Source organism: Lepidochelys kempii, chromosome 4 (assembly GCF_965140265.1).
Source record: "Lepidochelys kempii isolate rLepKem1 chromosome 4, rLepKem1.hap2, whole genome shotgun sequence".
Lineage (NCBI taxonomy): Eukaryota > Metazoa > Chordata > Testudines > Cheloniidae > Lepidochelys > Lepidochelys kempii.
This window is the reverse complement of record NC_133259.1, coordinates 138,749,889-138,759,328: the sequence shown is the minus strand read 5'-3', so window position 1 is coordinate 138,759,328 and position 9,440 is coordinate 138,749,889.

Genomic DNA, 9,440 nt, shown 5'->3' with positions numbered 1-9,440 from the left:
TCTTCGGACCTTCCACAGAAGCACAAAGGTCTGGCTTCCCATGTCCTCCTGAATGAAGGATCTTTGTCTAAGCAGTTTTCTATATTCAATTTCCAGAGACTTCAAGCCCCCTTGCTTGAAGGACCCATCTTTCTCAGCTTGCAAGAGCTCTGGTCCCTTGTGTCTGTCTGGTGATGGATGTCAAAGATGGCTTCTGTCTTTGCATCTATCTTCCAGCGTTCAATGACTGTTTTGAGAGGCAGGATGATCTCATGACGGTTTTCCCTTCCTGTGGGCTTCCCGTCCTCCTGTATGTAGATAGGGCTTCCATTGTTTTGATTCCACCATGCTTAATTTACATAGGAGACAGGTAAATAGCTGTCTTCTCTGCAGTCTGGGAAGCAACCTGTTTATCCCAAGTTAGCCACAGTCTTTAAAACATAATATGATTAAGTATCTATATTTCCTCCTGTCGTGTTAGTACAGACATTTCACAATGATATTAATCACCAGTGTGTCATTAGTTTTCAGAAAAGACCTCACTCTAGCTACTCCTAGATACAATACAGTAATATTGTGTACAATCAGTTGATTCAGTTATCTACCCTTTGAGGTTCAGACCCGTCTATATGGACCAGCAAACCTCTGAAGTGGATTCTTCTGAGAGTTGCCGCTCAGAGTAAAGTTTATTCAAGCTGTGTAGAAGGAGAGCTGGGCTATGGTGGTAAAGGAAGCTCCATACTCTTCCAGTAGTTGTTAGCTTAATAGCTTTATTTACCTAGTGTGTAAAAATGGACCTTCACTGTCTTCGCCTGAAGATCAGGCGCGTCAGAGAATGAAATACACATTCCTTGTCTAAGGCAGATCTGTTCACAACTCCCCCAACATGCCTGATTTAAACACGCTTCAGTCATAATTGAACATATATCCATAACTCCTAATGCCCATAATGTATACACATTCCACAAGAACATCCGTGAGGAGTGAGTTACTAGTTTTCAAATGATACCTCACAGGGCCACTGGAATAGAGGGGCCAGGGGGCCATGCGCCCCCCCCCCCCTTTTTTACTGGCTATAAGGGTGAGCAGCGGGGAGAGGGGGCAGAGAGCAGTGAGCAGGGATTGGGGTCTTGGGGGAATGGGTGGTGCAGGGGTGTAGCCTTAGGAAGAAGGGGCAGTGCGAGGGTGAGGCCTCAGGGCATGTGGCGTGGGTGGGGCCATGGTTTGGGTACCTGTGGCCCCCCTATTTTTAGGGCACTTCCACTGCTCCTGACCTCACAAGGTATATTTTGTACCAGGATTATTACAGAAGTGTGTAGGGTGTGACCATGGGGGTGCTTAGGATCACAGTTATTAGTATTGTTGATGATACAAAACCACTCAAGATAGTTAAGTCCCAGGCAGACTGTGAAGAGTTATAAAAGGATCTCAAAACTAGGTGACTGGGCAACAAAATGGCAGATGAAATTCAATGTTGATAAATGCAAAGTAATGCACATTGGAAAACACAATCCCAACTGTACATATACAATGGTGGGGTTTAAATTAGCTGTTACCACTCAACTAAGAGATCTTGGGTCAGTGTAGAAAGTTCTCTGAAAACATCCACTCAATGTGCAGCAGCCATCAGAAAAGTGAACAGAACGTTGGGCATCATTAAGAAAGGGAAAGGTAAGAAGACAGAAAATATCATCTTGCCTCTATATAAATCCATGGCACACCCACACCTTGAATGCTGTGTGCAGATATAGTCACCACATCTCAAAAAAGATATATTGGAATTGGAAAAGGTTCAGAAAAGGGCAACAAAAATGATTAGGGGTATGGAATGGCTGCTGTATGAGAAGAGAATAAGAGTGGGACTGTTCAGCTTGGAAAAGAGATGACTAAGGGGGGATATGAGTGAGGTCTATAAAATCATGAGTGGTGTGGAGAAAGTAAGGAAGTGTTATTTACTCCTTCTCATAACACAGGAACTAGGGGGTCACCAAATGAAATGGATAGGCAGCGGGTTTAAAACAAACCAAAGGAAATGTTTCTTCACACAACGCACAGTCAACCTGTGGAACTCCTTGCCAGAGGATGTTGTGAAGGCCAAGACTATAACAGAGTTCAAAAAAGAACTAGATAAATTCATGGAGGATAGGTCCATCAATGGCTGTTAGCCAGGATGGGCAGGGAATGTGTCCCTAGCCTGTTTGCCAGAAGCTGAGAGTGGACGACGGGGTGGATCACTTGATGATTCCCTGTTCTGTTCATTCCCTCTGGGGCACCTGGCACTGGTCACTGTCGGAAGACAGGAGAATGGGCTAGATGGACCTTTGGTCTGACCCAGACTGGCCGTTCTTACGTTCTTATTTGTCGGTGGAGACTGATTAACACTCAAAACTCGATTCATAGAGTTTAAGGTCAGCAGGGACCATCAGATTAGCTACTCTGGCCTGCATAGCTCAGGCCATCAGCCTGCACCTAGTCACCCCTGTAGTGAGCCCAGTAACTTGTGTTTGGCTAAAGAGCATTTTCCAGAAAGGCCACCAGTCTTGAGCTGAAGACATCAAGAGATGGAGAATCCACCGCTTCCCTGGGCAGTTGGTTCCAATGGTCACTCACCCACAACGTTATAAACGAGTGCCTTATTTTTAATCGGAATAATAAATGCAGCCTCTGCACCCAGCATCCTACCAATAACAACAGAGGAGACTGGGAATCCCGGAGGTGGGGATGGTTGAGGATCTCATCCTGCAGTGTGATCTGAGTGGGCAAACCCTGTGCTGCGAGTCCCACTGAAGTCTGTGTGGATATGCCTCTTCTAGGATCTGCGCCTGACTGTTTATATTAACTGAGTTATTAAATCCTTTGTTTTGGGCCTCAGAAGAAGAGGGCTCTTTAAAAGGACTGGTGTCATGGTGACACTTACCAGCCACAATGTGCTAGGCGCTGTACGGACACATAGAGACAGTCCCTTTTCCAGAGTCCCCAATCTAAACAGACAAAGGGTGGGAGGGGAAACAAAGGCACAGGGAGGGGGAAAGGACGGGGCCAGGATCATCTAGGTCAGTGCCAAAGCTGGGGCTAGCTCCCAGGTGCCCTGGCTTGCAGCCCAGTGTCCCAGCTACGGCACCATGTTGCTTCCTGCAGCGTGGTGGTCTTAGTTTACTGGCACCCTAACTGTAAACCTGCTGATGATAGCGAGAACGTGGCTGGCTGGAGAGAAGTATTTATTGTGCCAAAAAGGATTGCGGTGTGAAAATGTTGTTCTCCCCCCACCCCACTCTCCTGCTGGTAATAGCTCATCTTAAGTGATCACTCTCCTTACAAGTATATTTTTTCATGGTCTGTGTGTATATATAAAACCTCCTCACTGTACTTTCCACTTTATGCATCCGATGAAGTGAGCTGTAGCTCACGAAAGCTTATGCTCAAATAAATTGGTGAGTCTCTAAGGTGCCACAAGTCCTCATTTTCTTTTTGCGAATACAGACTAACATGGCTGCTCCTCTGAAACCTGTTGCCAGGGTGGTCCAGCTTGGCTGCCGATGGCTCGGCGGCTGACTCTGGAGGTCATGCGCCCGGATAGACGTGAGCTGACTTGCCAAGGTGCTGCACCGTCTGCACGCCTGGGGAAGGGAATACAAGCTGTGGCGCTCCGAAACGCAGGCCGTTGTTTGCTAGGGGCCGAGCGGGGTTTGGCACCTAACTTCAGGCCACCAGATTTGGAAATGTGGCCTATATTCCCAAGTCCCGGCCACCTGCTACCTTGATCCCTTTTAACGTGCCCTGGCGCCTGTCTAGATAGGTAAATAGGGCGTGTTTGGAAATGTGTTCTCTAGTGTAGACGTCATTTAACACAGTAGTCCCCAAACTCTTCATGGTCACGCCCACCCCTTACCCCTGTCTGCCTCCCCCCCTCCCGGTAGTGGGGCCACAACTTGGGGCTGGGGACACAGACAGGAATAAGGGAGCCAAAGCTGGGGGTGGGGCTGGGAATAGAGCTGTGGCCAGGGGCCAAGGCTGGGGGTGGGGCCAGGAACTGGGGATGGGGGCAGGGTCAGAGCGGGGCGGGGTGGTGCTCCCTCCCTTCCCCCCCCGTGGGCGCTGGCCCGGGCCCCGCTGCACCCCCCGAATGTTCTTCTGTGCTCCCCTATGGGGATGAGCCCCAAAGTTTGGGGACCTCTGGCATGATTCTGTTAGCTGGTTGTGGTTGACCCTAGCTTCATAACTTTGGGGGACACTTTTAAGTGTGTGGTCTAGACATGCCCTTACATTGCAAACTCTGGGGGGAGGGATGTCCTTTTACGTCTGGAAAGCACCCCAGCATATGGTGGGTTATGCTAGAAATGGAGAGCTTAATAAACGTGCGCACAGATCTGTTTGGTGAGTTTCAGGGCCTCAAGGTAAATGTCCAGTGCTCTAAATTATTGCGAAAGTTCTGGAGCGGCCTGTTATCTTCTCAAAAGCGGAGGCTGTGTCTTTAATTCTGTCCTGGCTCGGAGGAGGCACGTTGGACATGCGGGAATCTGTTCAAACACTAAAGAAGGGGCTCTCCGTGGTTATCTAAATCAGCCACTGGGTTGGCTGAAGAGTCAGCAAAGCTGATCCAAATTAATCCCTGGTGTAACGGCAGCGGTGGTGTTACACCCAGGAGCTGACTCTGGCTCTCGGTGCTTTTCTGAATTCAGAAAGTTAAGAGAAGTTCATGGTTGACCCCAGATGAAATCTGCCCAGCAAGTAAAAATAATTCTCCCCTTAAATAGCACAAGGAACTCACCCACAGCACTACTTTGAGTCAGACGCTGCCACCTGTGGGTATTTGTCAGGGTGGACGTCCCCATGTGAAGGCAGGACTTGGAGAAGTTGATACCCCTGCGGGGGCAGCCTGCCAGTTGTCACTAGGATGCTGGGGCAGCAGGCCAGGGGAGAGAGATGTGATCTGCGCACAGGCCCCAGAGCAGGAAACTCCTGGAAACTAATCCCGCTGCTTCAGCCACTGTGGCTCAGGCAAATCACTTCTTCTCTCTGTGCCTCAGTTTCCCTGTCTGTAGCATAGGGATAAGATGCCAACTGAAAGAGGGGCATGAGGGTAAATTAGTCAGTCTGTGAAGTGGGGTGGCCACTCACCCATTCCCGGAATACCGGATATTCCAGTGTTTACCAGGAATGACATGGGCCTGACGCTGCCTGCGTGACCTCATACGCACGGTGTGTGTGACGTCATATTGCACGGGGGATGCCAGTTTGGTGAGCATGCTGCTGCCCCATTCCTGCCCGCCTGACCTTGCACTCAGCATGCGTACGAGGTCACGTCGGTGAGAACGGAGCGACGCGCTGTTCAAAATGGTCTCTCCCGCCTGATACCGGACAAAACCACATCTCTTGGCAAACATGAATTAAGCTTCAAAGTGTCCCTCCCAGTAAAGCATTATTCCCATTTTAGAGCTAGGGGAAACTGAGGCATAGAAAAGGGAAATGATTTCCCTCCAATGCAACACAAGGAGCCAGAGCTGGGAAGAGAGCAGGCTTCCTGATGCCCCAGACCCATGCTGAGATGGGGTCCAAGCCTCTCCCTGCTTTTGCACACCCCTGGATGTGAAGGTCCAAACTCTGGATTCGAGTCTGCCTGTCCCCAGCTGTCAGGGTCTTTGCATTTGGATCTGGCCTGTCCTAGACCAAGGTTTGAGCTACCAGCATGAGGCCAGAATCTGCATTTTATTTTGGCCACTCCGTCAGCAGCCAGCCTCTCCCTCCTCCTGTGCCCCAGGGAGCGGGAGATCGGCACACACGCCTGTAAACTCTGGCACTGGCCATTTGTGACCTGTGTGTGTCTGCTAAACCATTCCTGTGCTAGATGGGAGCGGATCTGGGGACCCGTCTGACTGGGGAGAGGCAGGTGAGCCCCCAGGTCTGAGCGCGATCAGGTGACGTGAGATCACCGCTGGAGCGGTGCTGACTGTGGTGTATATAAAGGTCAGTCGTTACCACCCTTTGTCCGTAATCACTGTAACCACCCCACCGCATGAAAGGAAAGCGGTGGATGTGTTGTTCCTTGACTTTAGCAAAGCTTTTGACACTGTCTCCCACAGTATTCTTGCCAGCAAGTTAAAGAAGTATGGGCTGGATGAATGGACTATAAGGTGGATAGAAAGTTGGCTAGATCATTGGGCTCAACGGGTAGTGATCAATGGCTCCATGTCTAGTTGGCAGCCGGTATCAAGTGGAGTGCCCCGAGGGTCGGTCCTGGGGCCGGTTTTGTTCAATATCTTCATAAATGATCTGGAGGATGGCATGGACTGCACCCTCAGCAAGTTTGCAGATGACACTAAACTGGGAGGAGAGGTAGATACGCTGGAGGGTAGGGATAGGATACAGAGGGACCTAGACAAATTGGAGGATTGGGCCAAAAGAAATCTGATGAGGTTCAATAAGGATAAGTGCAGGGTCCTGCACTTAGGACGGAAGAATCCCATGCACCGCTACAGACTAGGGACCGAATGGCTAGGCAGCAGTTCTGCAGAAAAGGACCTAGGGGTGACAGTGGATGAGAAGCTGGATATGAGTCAACAGTGTGCCCTTGTTGCCAAGAAGGCCAATGGCATTTTAGGATGTATAAGTAGGGGCATTGCCAACAGATCGAGGGACGTGATCGTTCCCCTCTATTTGACATTGGTGAGGCCTCATCTGGAGTACTGTGTCCAGTTTTGGGCCCCACACTTCAAGAAGGATGTGGAAAAACTGGAGAGAGTCCAGCGAAGGGCAACAAAAATGATTAGGGGACTGGAACACATGAGTTATGAGGAGAGGCTGAGGGAACTGGGGATGTTTAGTCTACGGAAGAGAAGAATGAGGGGGGATTTGATAGCTGCTTTCAACTACCTGAAAGGGGGTTCCAAAGAGGATGGCTCTAGACTGTTCTCGTGGTAGCAGATGACAGAACAAGGAGTAATGGTCTCAAGTTGCAGTGGGGGAGGTTTAGGTTGGATATTAGGAAAAACTTTTTCACTAGGAGGGTGGTGAAGCACTGGAATGGGTTACCTAGGGAGGTGGTGGAATCTCCTTCCTTAGAGGTTTTTAAGGCCCGGCTTGACAAAGCCCTGGCTGGGATGATTTAGTTGGGGTTGGTCCTGCTTTGAGCAGGGGGTTGGACTAGATGACCTCCTGAGGTCCCTTCCAACCCTGATATTCTATGATTCTATGATTCATCCCCACTCAGAGCTGGCCATCCACGGCTGGAAGCTGAAGCCAGACAAATTGGTATAAGAAGGAAGGCACACCATCTTAACAGTGCAGGTGATTAACCAGGGCAAGGAAGTCCCAAGGGAAGTGGGGGGTTCTCCATCTCTTGGTGGCCAATCCAGCCCAGATTAGGGTGACCACCTTTTCAAAATGCAAAAATGGGACACGTGCAGGAGCCCCGCCTCCCTCCATGGTGCCGCCCCCTGCTCCTCTTCTTCCGCCTGAGGCCCCGCTCCCTGGCCAGCCCAGAAGCTGGAGTCGGGCATTGGTAAGAGCTGCCCAGGGAGCCAGGGCCACTGTGGGGAGCCCTAAACCCTCCACCTGCCCTGGCTGCGGTGCTCAGGAGCAGCCCCCAGCTTGTGTCCCCACCCCCTGGGGCACCCCGCCCAGGGCAGGTGGAGAATCCGGGGCTCCCCACAGTGGCTCTTACTACTGCCCAGCTCTGGATTCTGGCCTGGCCAGGGGCGGGGCCTGAGGGGAGAGGGGAGGAGCAGGGGGCGGGACCTCATGGCAAGGGGCTGCTAACGCCAAAGGCAGCCCTGCCCACCGGGAAGAGGCTGGCAGCGCCCCTGAGCCTCGGGCAGTCACGGAGCGGTGCCGCAGGGAATCCTGGACCAATGCTGTCCTGGAGTCATTCAGCCCAGGACTGGTACTTGAAATGTGCATTTCAGGACTGTCCTGCCCAACTTGGGACAGGTGGTCACCCTAGACTGGCTGCCTTTTTGGAAGATCCCCGTTGGCCAAACACAAGTTACTGGGCTCAACACAGGGGTAGCTGGGGGAATTGTGATATCCTGGGCTATACCAGAGGTCAGGCTAGAAGATCTAACGGTCCCTTTTGGCCTTAAAATCTATTCTATCACTGACCCAAGGAGTGGAATGGAAAGGCAGAGAGAAGCCTTGCTTTAGACTGACGCTGGGTCGGGAACAAAGCGTCACTTTCCCCCAGGCTGGGTGCTAGGGGACTGGTGCTGCCCTCGGGCTCTGGTTGTAGCTATGTCGTTCAGGGCTTTTGCTTGGGCTGGGTATCAGTGGTGTTTTGTTTTTATGCATCCAAAGCAAAGCAAGTGCTCCACCCCCAGGCTCCCTCCTTCCTGCTTCCAGTTCCCTTCCTGCTCTTCTGTGGTGGAGAGGCTGGGACAGGCAAGCTGGGGCCAGTGAGTGCAAGGCCCATGGCTGGGGGCACTGGGGCTGAGGCATATCGCACCACCCGCCTGGCACTCTGGGGCTGGAGCTGGGGGCACTGGGACCATGCCACCCAGCGCTGGGTTTGGGGTGCTCTGGCCGCACCACCTACCTGGCAAACTGGGGCTGGGGGCACTGGGGCCAAGCCACTTGCCTGGCACTCTGGGGCAGGGGGCACACAGGGGGGCTGGTGACCGCAAGGGGGGTGTGCTGGGCTCCGGCAGGGGTGGACGGGGAAGGGTGGGGCCTCAGGCAGAAGGGGAGGGGCCAGTGGCTAGCCTCCCCCAACGGCTCGTTCACCCACCGCTCATGAGCAAGCGTCACATGGGGGTATGGTGCCCATGGGAGACAGTCCCAGGGAAGGGGAGGCAGGCGAGCTAGCAGACAAAGCACTGGCTTGGGACTCAGAGCTCTTGGGTTCAATCCTTGGCTTTGCCATTGAACTGCTGGACTAGTCATTTGGTCTCTCTGTGCCTCAGTTTCCCATCTGTACAGCAGAGATTATAGCCCAGCCCTACCTGGCAGGGGTGTTGGGAGAATAAATCCATTCAAGACTGATGCACTCAGATCCCGTGGCAGCAGGGGCCATATAGGTACCTAAGCTAGGGGAGAAACCGCTCCATCAGTGATGCGTTGCCAAACTCTTGTCTGGAAGGATGTGATCTGAATGGGCCTGGTCCTGCCAGGTGCTGAGCATCCTCCTCTCTGAAATGAGGAGGGGGCTCAAGATCGGGCCCCCTGGTAGAAAATTTGTGCTGTGGGGAGCAGAGGGAAAGAGTTTCCCAGCCAGGGAGGTTTCTCCCAAATCACCCAGCTACTGTGCAGTTGAATGTGGAGACAGAGCACCCATGAACCAGCTGGGTGATCTTGTGGAGAAAGAAGAATGGTCAGAGGCAGGGGAGCTGGTTTCTGTTCCTGACTCTGCCACTGTGGTCACCTTGGGCACATCCCTTCACCACTCTATGCCTCGGTTTCCCTAGCTGCAAAGTGGAGACTGTAGCAAGCACCTCGCTTGCATCGTGTGCGGTGTCAGACTCTCCTGGACA